This window comes from Parambassis ranga, chromosome 4, assembly GCF_900634625.1.
Source record: "Parambassis ranga chromosome 4, fParRan2.1, whole genome shotgun sequence".
Lineage (NCBI taxonomy): Eukaryota > Metazoa > Chordata > Actinopteri > Ambassidae > Parambassis > Parambassis ranga.
This window is the reverse complement of record NC_041025.1, coordinates 3,872,662-3,885,709: the sequence shown is the minus strand read 5'-3', so window position 1 is coordinate 3,885,709 and position 13,048 is coordinate 3,872,662.

Here is a 13,048-nt window from a genome sequence, read left to right as displayed (position 1 = left end):
CTCATTCAAGCCTTCTGCAGTGACCTCTGCTCATTCTTCCTCCTCTCTCTTCTAATCTCCCTATGCATGCGCTCACTATTTGAATCCTGCATGCTTGTTTGATTAAAAGTAGAGCAAGGCCTGGGCAAGGTTTTTGAATGATCTTTTACTTTATCTTGACATAACAGAGCCATGGCCCTGTGAAGCCAGGGACTGTGGGTTAATGGGAGCCGTGACAGCCAAAGCCATTCCATCAGCAGTGGTAGTCTGCTGAAAAGGTCAACTTCTAGTCCACACAGCCAACTGAACAGAAATGTCAAAGTTGGTGAGGAGAAAGTAAGGGAAAGCCTTTTTGCAGGAATTGTGGTGAATGCACATTTTATACCAACACCGAATTGGAACAAAAAGACACCTTGTACACTGAAGGATAGCCACCATACCTGCTATTGTGGCTAACCTGTGAGGACTGAAGCCTCAGTTTATAGGTATAGCTATCAGGGCACCTATCTAATGTATTTTTACATATTTGTGCTTCAATAAAGTTTTATTTTAAACTGCTTAAACTGATCAGTGGTTCTACTTAATGTGTTGTTTTAGTGTGCTGTGGTTTGTTGCGAAAAAGGCATTCTCGGCATTCACCAATAAATTTAATGCCCACTACAAACTTAATTAAAGGAGATTTATCTCGACAGACAACTAAACAGTTTATGCCCAATATTTCATTTTTAACTCTTGTTTTTTGTCTGCTTAACCTGGGTCTCTTCTGGCTTCCTGATGTTTCCTAATGCCAACATACCCTGGGAGATCTGGCATCCCTGACAACAATTAAAAAAAGAGGGGGGGGGGGATACTGAAAACAAGCAGGAAATCAGCTAATGCAATACAGAGAGTTTTGTGGGTTTGAGTGTGGTGATAGCTTTCACTGTTGTTGCCTGTGCTGCATTTTAAGAGATATGAAAGCAAGAGTTGCATCATAAGCCTGTGGTAGGTACAGTGGACGGTAAGGGCAGCCAGTCAGTGTAATCTGCTGGGACTGGAGAGGGAGGTTCAAAGCTTGCTCGCCCTAAAAGAAATGATATATAATTGGGCATTCTTGCAGTAAGACTGTCTTTCAGTATAGTAGTATTACATGCAGTCCACTCCTGCATCCCCTCCCCTCCATCTACCGGGTCTATCCCTGGTCACTCAAAACCACACTACTGTCCATTTCCTACATTTGCTGGGTTATGAGAATTTAATTGAGTGGAAGACCCAGAGGATGGCAGGTACTGCAAAAAGGGAGCACAGATAGGCAACGGCTTCAGTATCACACTTATCCTGGGAGACGGCAGAGAAACGCAACAAAACCTGAAAAACTGGAAGGTCTGGAGCAGCTGTGGATCCGTCTAGCGTCTGTGAAATACTACCCTTTGATGCTTAACAATGGTCTTAAGAGTCTAAAACAGCACTGTCTCTGAGGATAATGGATTTACCAATAGGCCACTTTACAACACAGGCAGCTATGGATCTCCCACTTAGAATGTGATTTCTCTGGCAATCAGAACATTTAATCAGAGTTCAAGAAGCCACAGAGACTGTCTTCTGATTCCGTTAATTGCTTTTAGCTCTTGGATGCACAGTTCCCTCCACTCATTGGAAATTTCTAATTTAGCAGCATTTCATTTTGTTTTTTTTTTTTTTCTTCTTTTTTCTTTCACTCCCTTAGTTCTTGATCTCTGCAGAGCAGCAAGCCCTTCTGTTCGGTACGGCAGCTAAATTGCAAGCATTAATCATTTCAGAGTCAGCATTTTAAAGGTGAAAATCCAAACAAATTGTTTTTCATTTGGCCGGAGCTTAATAGGATTGTTTTCTCGTAATTTGCAGCCTTGGAGCATTTAACACAAACAATAAACAGTAAATTGGCAAGTCTGCTTATCTATTCCCAGTTTACATAATATTAAATCTTTAATGAAGAATCACCTGATATCATGGAAGGGGTACCATCACCATGCTATAGGCTAGATGTCACCTGATTTATTGTGATAAATTAGTGAACAGGCTGATAAATAATACGGATGCTAGTTTGCTCTAATAAGTCCACAAGCTGTTTATATTACACAGAACAAACATCTCTCTATTATCTTCATCAGGTTATATTAGGGAATTATGTAGCAGAGGTGAATAGTACTCTAGTCTCTTTATCAAATGTCATCGTGTTATTAGTCAGCATGGTCATCTCTGCAGGCCACACTGCTGAGCTGAAGGTACTGAATCAAGTAGTGTCCTATGTAATTTATACAAAAATGAAATTATTGATTTATATGTCTATTAGTCATGTGAGTGTGTTGTGCGTCTTTGACAGATTTACTCCTGGAATGTGCCAAGATTAGGATAAATGCCAAAACCATCATTGCAGATTGTGAGCCAGTCGCAGAGCTTCATGTTCAGCTAAGCACGCAGCACTTTCTATAGCAATTTCTATGGCACTTCACTGTAAACATGAGGTGAGTGAGCAAATGGTCCTTTATGTGTTTGGGATTTTGGTCATGTTATTTTTTATTGAGAGGAGACAGGAGATGGGGATTTGTAGACCACATGCCACACAATTCCACCTCCAGTATTTCACAACCAACACTACATTGATTTTAGTACTCCATGTAAAAACACGGTGGACACCATCTGTTCCATTTGTTTGAGCTGAAAACATACCCAACCTACATCATTTAGATTCCTAGACAAATATTGTCTATTTAGTTTTAACGTTAGATATAATATGGAGCAGAAAAAAAATTTATTGACTTCAAATTCCCCATTTTATTTTATGAACTCAAGCTTAATGTGTTTGTATGTTTTGATTCATATCTAACTTCCTGTTCTTCCACCAACACATGACATCACTCTAGAAAAGTCATGTGACTCTGAGTCAACATAATAATGTTTACTTATTGTGTAAACTGTATGAATGCAATACTACATATAGTCCCTGCTGCTCCACCAGGGGTAAAAACGTGCTTCTGTGCACTCAGACACATGAATACATTGGTGATTGTGTTCTCCATGCAATACAGGAAAGCAATGCTTGGTGTTCATCTCCCTGCATTCAGATGAGTAGCAGCAGCTGTCTCTAGATGCCACATCACCTGTTGGCTGTGCCTATCAGCAGTTTGTAAGCAGGGGTTGGAAAAAAACAAAAAAAAAACTCAGTGACTGTGACGCCCTAAACATGAGGGACACAGTTGGCTGCCTCCTGTGTCTACTCTCTGTGACCACTCACTAAATGGCATGGTGCTGAGCACGAGAGATATGGCATGTGTGAATGTGAATATTTGTATATGTGTGTGTGTGTGTGTGTTGGACTGCGGCTCGAGTAGATTGTGAGTGTCTGTGGAGACTGTAGAGCAAAACTGACAGATTAAAATGGAATATACCACCACACACCACCAACGCAGCAAAACAAACATGCACGCAGTCCCATCCGAGACTTCAAAATACACTGCACACATTCCCTACAGACGACCTCCTTTAAACATGCTTTGCACCCCTATAACAGCAGTCAACAGACCCCAGTCCCCACAACATGAGTAATACCTGAACCGCACACACAGCATACTTAAACCATAATCTGCTCTTGTACTTGTCTCCGTCCCTGTTTGTGTGGAAAATTGTGATGTCAGAAAAGGCCCAAACATGCTGTGGATGAGTCCTAATAGGAAGGATTTGGTCACTCTGCTGCCAAATCAGCTTGAGGGCATATCATGAGGGGAGAGACACACACACAGAAAGAGAGAGAGAGGAGGGAGATGCATTCCTCTTCTCACCAACAGGAAGCAGCTAAAACATGGCAGCGTCTAAAAGCCTGACTAAACCTAATGTGATTGTTTTGTGTGCACCAGAGTGTGTGTTTAGACATTTGTAAGTGTGTGCAGATACAAACAGCAGAACTCAGTGTCCCAGCAACACAGAGAGAGCAACTGAGAGGAGAATCATATTCCCCTTGTTTTTTTTATGATTCTACTGAACACCTGTCACCTGGAACTTTGATTTAAGATTAAGGTTTTGCTACATAAAGAAATCAGCTGTAGCACAGTGTGACACACGATTTAAACAAAAGACATACGATAGAAAGGAGACAGTACACAAAGCAGAGATGACCTCTTTAAACTAAGGATCACATCAGATGACTTAATTTGAGATTTGCTGAAGCAACATTAGATGCCACAACGTTTTTTTTTAGTCTTCTCCTCAGACTCATATCAGACAGAGACTGTTGGCGAACAATAAAAAAATCTGCCATATACTTCACATTCAGAGAAATGCCACAGCTAATAGACACAAAGCAGCAAGTGGAAGGAAAATTAAAAGCAGTAATTGAGAGGTACTTGAATGACCAACATGCTATACTGTGTCCCTGGGGGCTTTTAGACTCTCACACAGGCAGGAGACAGATGACTTTGAAGGTAAGCACGATCCATCCGCTTCCAGCCGCGCTAAATTACCGCGTCCTGTCAGTTTGACGACACCACATGGCGGGCCCATAATGTGTCCCATATGGCTGCTCTCTGTGTTGGGGATGCATACCGTACTTACACCAATGCACTGCATGCTATATTATCATTTTAACAGTACTTATATTTATACATTAAACACATATTGTAAATTATCACTATGTGTTTTTGTAGTGCAGCTTCTGTTCTACTGCTGCCAAGACACACAACACCACAGATAAAACTAATTTCACACGTTTTATAATACATTAATTAACTGAAAAATAAATGTTAATTTTGTTGGTTAAGAAACAGATGAAAAATCCCAATAAATGCAACACTACATGAGGTTACATGGCATGGGCTGCACAAACACTGAGGAGCTAAGACAACTTCAAAGTGAAGAGGTTAAAAAAAAGCAAATGTAAAAAAAACTGACCACACTGTGGACTATACTATACCCTGTAAACACACATCTACTGTGTGTGTGGAACTCAGACTTTTATAATAACAGTCAAAACTGCAGGCATGAGGGTATAAACACACGCTGACAACATTCAATGTGCATCATATTCTGATCAAGGTAGTATGCAGTAAAAGCTGTTTACATGCACTGCAGCTACAGGAACATATGTTTACATGTTTACTAGCATATTTGGAATAAACCAGTGACGTACACTGATAGTGATAAATGTCATGACGTAAGTGTGTTATTTTCCGGCAAATAAATACATTTTGCCGGAAAATAACACACTTACGTCATGACATTTATCATTATCAGTGTACATATAAAAAAATATGAATTTTGCCGGAAAATAACACACTTACATCATCATCCGTCATGACATGTGTATACACGCACGCACACACGCACACACGTCTTGTCTCCCTCTCCTTTGTCATGATGGTCTAAGTTCAGGGGTTTCCAACAACCAGTCCCCTAACATACAAATGTTGCACACAACTGTGCACAGGATCAAGGCCTATATAAAACAAGCATAGCAACAACACAAGAACACACCTTACTCCTGTACTGATGCATGCTAAACAGCTAACCTTATGTGATGGATAGGCACTGTGCATGGAGCAAAGCAGGTCTATTCTGGGTTAATTTTGGAGATCATCCTCCACATTGAGTTGCAATCTGTATTTATTCTTTATGTAAGTCAGAGCCAATAAAGTCTTGCTTTCATGTCAGTCTCCAAAACACCAGAAAGTCTCCAAGAACCTCAGAAAAAGATGCTAGATTTGTCGCTAGTTGCCAAGAGGGTTTGTAAAGTCTCCAGATTTAGCAAGAAAGTTGGAAAGTCTATAGTAATCACCTCAGGGGGCAAAACATTCTAACTGATAGCATAATATTTGTTATTTACATACTTACTCGGATAATAAAAATGACAGAGAAGCTGTTCATACATACTGGTATGTTGTGAAAGGGTCTGTTTTAACACAAACAAAAATCTTTTCCCATACCAAATGTAATGTGATATAATGACCCATGTATGTCTGACTCATAGACAATTTATGTCATCATACCATCACAAATTCAGATCATACTGCCGCATCATACTGCTAACCTGGCAAAAAATAAATTAATTAATTATTAAACGAATAAATGTAATTATGTCATTTATAAGTGTAGTATAGTATATAATAAGCACTGGGAAATAACACCAAGGATTAACCTAGTGCAACCCAAAGCTTGCAGCAACATACTGTGCATTTTGTGCTTGCTCTGACACTGGGATCAATAAAGTTACAATGTACGGTATGTTTACAATTTAACCCCTGAGTCTACATACAAAGACATATGCATAATCATCTGCAAACACCACAGCACTGCTACATCAGTGCCGCAGAGCTGACAAGAGAGTTCAGTCAGTGCTCATGCAGTATGGCTTCACCACCACACTACACATGCTGCTCATTAGTCGATGGCAAAATGTCTCGCTCCCTCCTACTGATTACATCTACTGAGTTAATGAGCCACAAACTGAACATTCCCCCCTCCCTCACTATATATCTCACTCTCTCTCCTCCATCCCTCTCCACCTACCTCTCTCTCTCTCTCTTTATGTCTCATGAACACCATCTTCGCTTCCATTTGAAGTTGCACTGATCCCACTTTAGGAATATATCAGAAAAGCTTCTTTTGCAGAATCACCACAATTATTCATCATAACAGTGGGAGGACAGTTTACCAATTATGAGGAACTACTGTTCCATCACAGGGCTGTGAGTATGCTTTGCTGATTGTTTCAGACCACTAATTGATTGCACTCACTGTTGCTTTTGTCAGATGAGAGGCTCTCTAAAAAGATGTCCAGGAGGCTGCAACTAAGCACAGCTTTTATTCACAAATACACACGTTCTCTCACCTCAAAATAGAGTGGATCTGCACCCACAGATCTGCTTGTTCCTCACAATCAAGAAATGTTCACATCTACTTTGTCTGAGCTAAGGCAATACAATAATAAACACTCCTGTGGTATCTTAAATTAAAACAAGTTGCCAGGCAAGATACACTTAAAAGAAAATACAGGCATTCAATACACTTTAAACACTCCTAGCATGTAGAATGAAGCACAGCCTGTGTCGTGCATAACCTTGAGTCGTCACAAATTCTGAATGGTAAATCCCAGCCGCACAATTATATCTTTAAAAGATGTTATAATGCTGACATTCTGTCAGACTAGCTGTTCATGTAAGGTAAAGGACAGAAATGAACACTCGAAACACCCCTTCATCAATGCTACTCTTCAAGGATACCCACCGGTTTACTTCACATTGGGTGGTCAAGGCTAAAAACACCACATCATGAGCACTTTATTTCTTGTGTGTGTGTGGGGGGGGGCAGGTGTAATCAAGCTGTAGCACCTTAAATAAAGGTGCTACTGTCTCTGCAGAGCTGAGACAATGAGCTACCTTTATCGTGGGGTGCTGTGTAATTATGTGTAATTACACATATTTGTGTTTACTGACTTAATGTGTTGTGTAATCAGTGTGGAAGTGGTAAAGAACAGTTACATGGATACATCACTCACTACCACACCAACAAGAAGGCAATTAACTAGAAACTAGTTGATGTAAAGACATCCAGAATTCTTCTCCAGATTGTTCATTGTAGAAAGCACCCGGCTGGTTAGTATGTGGGTGATTTTTATACTAAACCTCAACACCAGCATTCCTACAGCACTTCATTTACTGTGGCCTGTAGGAGCAGGAGCTGCCATTTATTTAGTCTGTTGATCATTTGGATTTCTCTTTGAACTCATATTATTATTTTAAAAATGACTTTATCCTTTAAAAGGTCACTTTTAAAGGAAAATCGGTTAAAAGTATGTGATACATGTACCTCAGAGGCTGTATTTTAGAAGTTTTATGTACTGTAAAACTGTTGAAGTCAGTAGTGAAGTCAACATTTTGTTAAATCTGAACACAATCTTGGAAAAGTATTAAAAACAACAGAAAACATACAATAATAGGATTTCTGTGACACTTTATTAAACTGAGAGCCAGCTAAATCTGGAGTCACCACAGGTCTCTTCCTGTACACTATGTGTTGTGGGCATTGTTTTAATAGCTGCCTACAGTCCCCAGTGATGATGAGGCCTGTGGTGCTGAATCCAGATCTTGTCTCTATTCATCTTAACGTAACTCCATCGGACTCCATTCATTACCCCGCAGTGATAACCAAGTCACGGAAAATGCAGAGTCAGCAGCCGACACACAATGAGATGCACCATACTCTCTCTCTCTCGTCTCTCTCATACAAGAGAATGAGAGTGAGCTGCTTTAATGAAGAGTTTCTATTATGGACATTACTAATTTTCAGAATCTGGACTCCAAGTGCAGACAAGAACATCAGCTTCTCTTCAGGGAAAAGAGGCCTGCAGCCTTTCCTCTACTCATTACATAAAACCAAATATCATGGTGTGCTATATACCTCATCAAGTGTCCATGTGGTCCAGTGTATCAGCCTGACAAGGAACTACATATACCCTGTATATGCTATATCCACTGTTTACAAAACTGTTATTTTTAGGAATTAGGAATCTCTAACCCACACACACACACACACACACATATTGCCATGTCTTGCTGCTGCACCCTTTCTTTACAAAACATCCTGTCCTACTGTGGAATCTTAAGAGGTCCCCGGCTCTGCTGCTGCCACAGGTCACAGACAAACACTTGACCACTTTCTGTGCTTCTAAACCCTACTCTGCCCACTGCATCAGCTTTTGGCTGCAATTGTGAAGAATAATATTAGTTCATGAGGTCAGACAACTGAAACTACAGGAATAGGACATAGAGCACACAGCTATAACAACGGACAGGCAGAGCTGTAATCCATGAAACTGACATACACTGTGCATAAGAACGCAGCAGTTCACTACTTATGCCATAATGTGTGTGACAAGAAGTGCTATCTGGCATGTAATTGAGACATTACATCTGTTAAACTTCCAAAATCCAGATTAAATCTGTTTGTTTGCTAAACAAGGTGTATTTAATTAGCCTTATAAGTGTATGTAAGAGTTGTTATGCTTTTATTGTAAATAACTGTAAAATTATGTAGACATGCCACACTGTCTGCCTGCTCTATTAGTCAGAGTTGTGTGTATTAATGTATGTTGCTCACCAGTGACAACATCATCAGTGAATTATTAATACAATTACAAACGATCCCCAACATGGAGCAATCAGAATGATGAATCCTCTTTTTCAGCTAAAGTAAAATCATGTGTTTATATATCAACATAAGTTCTCAGTTTTTATTGTGAAGATAATCCCATTTCCCATATTGGCTGTAGTTATATTAAAGTGCTTTGGGATGTGTTCCACGCTGTTTATTTATGTGTTTATTTGCATATAGAGCGGGTAAGTGAGATCCGATCACAAGTGGTGAGTGGAGACGTTTGAAGGGATGCCAGATGTGAACTCGTGCATTTAGAGCTGTCCACAAAGATACATGTTAATAACAGCTCAGAAAAACACCAAGGTAATGGCCATGTAATACAAATGACTTACATATGTTTAATATACTGAGGAACAGCCTTTGAAATAATACAACTGCTAGAGTGAAGACAGGTACGTGAGGACACGTACCTCACCTGACTTCAAACATTCACTTTAAGTATTTATGACCTGTGGCATTTATTCACTTATTTAAGTACTTTATAACTGTAATTACGTGCACATGTATTTGTATGGGTTAGAATAAAAAGTATACCTTGAAACAGAATTTCAAATGACTTACCCGCATATCTACATGACTATACATCCTCTCTCTTTGTACCTGCAAATAACCTGCTCTGCTCAAACAGGTTCAAGGATGAAAGTCTGCGTGTTGGTTAAACATAGAAGAAGAAAGGTATTCTAACATGTTCTTCATGCTTCATCCTGTATGATGTATGTGGCAATGACAAAATACACATTTACTCTAAACCCAAAGGTGCAGCTCCACTTTTGTTTTTTGTAGACTACTGTAGAAACTCTGAGTGACCTTTAAAATAGCAGCCCCATTTAAATTATATTAAAGTTACGCATTGCAGCTTTGATTGACAGGTGACAGCAGACTCATATCATGTTTCACTCCACCATATTATGCGTTAGCCCATACACGTGTAACAACAGTGTTTTCACTTTTAGACAGGAAACCTTGTGAAGCAAGACAATTAAATTGCTAAATCAAATCCCTCGACTTGTTTTAATTTGATTATGCTCGTTAGTGTGAGCATAATCAATTTTTTTCAATCGCTCCACTGTAGAAATCATAACTGGGATGTGATGCATGCAGGCGATAGTAGCAATAATCAGAGCTGACCTGCAGGATAAGAAGCTGTGCATGTGTTACATGCTTATCTGTCAATTTGACACAAGGTAAGCAGGTTTCATCTTTGCAGCAAGCTATTCAGCGAGCCTCTCCAATTAAGCCAGTTTGATGAGGGGATAAGGAGAACCTGATCCACTCTGTGGTACTCTGACACGGTCCTCTTCAGGTTCACTAGTGGCCATGTGCACGCACACACACACACATTCAGGGCTAATGGTTGTCATTATTTTGGCTTGTGGAAAGCCAGTAAATGCTAGCATGTTTATAAGGACGCCCCCAGCTCAGTGATTTGAACAGGTACACTGCTGCATGAAGAGCTTCTTCAAACAGCACCAAAAGCAGAACAAGCTCACCAACAGGCCTTTCAAAGTGGAAGCCCTCTGAATAGGCAAACACTTCACAGGAAGAGAACACTATAAAAAGTTGTCAACGAGCTTCAGAAACAACTCCAACGACTGCACGACTAATGAAAATGTGTTTGCTTCTTGTTTCCACTTTTCACATTGTTTTTATGGTTTTATGGCCCAGGAGGAGGCTCTGCAGCCTTACTCTAATTGACCGCTGCTTTATGTGAAAGCACAGTTGATTTTATTTAGAAGCTAAAAGATAGTGCTGTGTTTATTAGGCGGACAAACATTAGTAAGTAGAGGAAAGAAGGGAGAGGCACTGAAGACATAAGAACAGAGAAATGAAAAAGAGAGGAGCAGACAGAGAACAAATGTTTCATTGTGGAGACAGGTTTGCCTGCCTGTGCTGGTCAGTGGTGGAAAGTAACTAAGTATTTGTACTTCATTACTGTACTTAAGGATTTTTTCCCCCATATCTATACTTTACTTAATTAAAAATAATACTTTAGATTTAAGACAAATTATCTATATGATCATCAGAAGAGTATGAAACCTTTCCTGTACTGTGTCTGCTTAGCTGTGACAGCAACTCTAAACTAGAAAAACTACAGTGATGTCATCATCATCACTGTCAAAATGTTGACCGTTTAATATCTTAATCTTGGGGAGAAGGTTGATGGGTTATGGGTTCCATCAGACAAATAAGGCATCTATAAAAAGGTTTACAGTACATTTCTAAATGTACTGTAAACCTTGGTATGTGTGTTTATAATCTGTAGATTTATGGAATATGATTATGACCTAAGGACAAAATGGAGCAGAGATCGATGTCAGTAAAATGGAGAACATATGACGGTCAAGGAATATCTGATGCTTTGTTTTCCTTATTTTAGTTTAAGCCCCCCCCCACTGGGGTCTGCATACAGCCCAGGGCCAGGATACAGAGCAGCTAGCAAGTGGCTAACGGATGTCACACACCAGGAAATGTTTAGTTTCCACATTGCTCTTGGTAAATCCCATTTGTCATGGCACTGCATTTGGATGCTAACTGAACCAATAAGGGTTTTCAGGTGTAGGTGAACATCACAGTAGTAGTAGGACTTGTGTTACATATTTCGACCAGGATTCCTCTATGAAACAGTGCAGATAAATGCTGTATACTGCACTGTAGAGTCTGCAGGTTTTTGATTGAATTATGAGACTGTAGTGTACACAGGTACAATGCACCTTCAGTGTAGCAGCAGGACCAACAGTTGCATTAAACAGGATTGTAATGAAGAGAGCCAAAGTGGAAGGCAGCTCACCTCTGTACATTTAGTTAATGGACAACAGTGTGTGTGTGTGTGTGTGTGTGTGTGTGTGTCCTGCTTGCTGTTGCCCAAGTCCTTCATCTTGGCCCTGGCTCTTATTGACTATATTGGAGGCCATAAATCATTGTGTATGTGAGTGTGCCTGTGTGTGCCTGTGTGTTTATGGCCCAGTGCTTCTCTAGGTGTGAGTAGCAGCACACAGCAATCTCAGGTCAGGGAGGCAACGGAGCAAGCACTGTGTGTGTGTGTGTGTGTGGGTTTTTATGTGAAAACCATGGAAGTGCAACAGTAGCCAAAGTGGTCGACGGGCCATTGGACAAGATGTACCTGACTGTCTGTCTGCTTCACACCTTCTCCTCACAGTGATGTAAATGCTTTACACTTCAGCGCACATTTCACTCACAACTACTTGAAGCTTGTGCGCACACACACACACACACACACAAATAAGTATAAGCATGCAGAAATGCAATTAAGCAGACTCAACCACTGCAGCAGTGAGTGTTACCCTTCACTTTTTGACTCCTTAACCTTGTTTGGTAAATGTTTCTCCAGGTTCTCTCTGTTAAGGGTGACGGTGGGTCGAGTACAGAAGGTAGTGAACAGTGTCTGACATTAACTGGCCTCCATTAACATTTCCCAGAGTGCTACCAGAACGAGCAATCAAATGAAGCAGTCAAGCAGATGCACTGAGGGCAGGCACCATATGTGTACGCACGAGCTGACGCACAGACAAAGATACACTCATAAACAAAGCCATTTGTGACACAGAAAAACAAAAGAGTTGACATTTCAGGCTCCCCAACCGCTGTGTGCAGATGTGTGTGTGTGTGTGCAGAAATGAGTTGCATTATCAGCTGCAATTACAGAGATAGGCTTGCTACACTCTAGAGGAAACATTTTAATCATCCGAATGCACACACTAGACAAGATCTCACAGAGACTTGCATGATCAAATGTGCCTTCAGAGGAAAAACAAATATGGACGCCAACTCATGTTGTCAGCTGGCTGTTCTGGTGTAAAGAATATAGTTGAAATCCTGGCTGAGAAGAAAGTGTTGTTTGCTTTGGCTGCCTCCATGTTTGTGGACTCTAAAAGTACGCCACATCCAG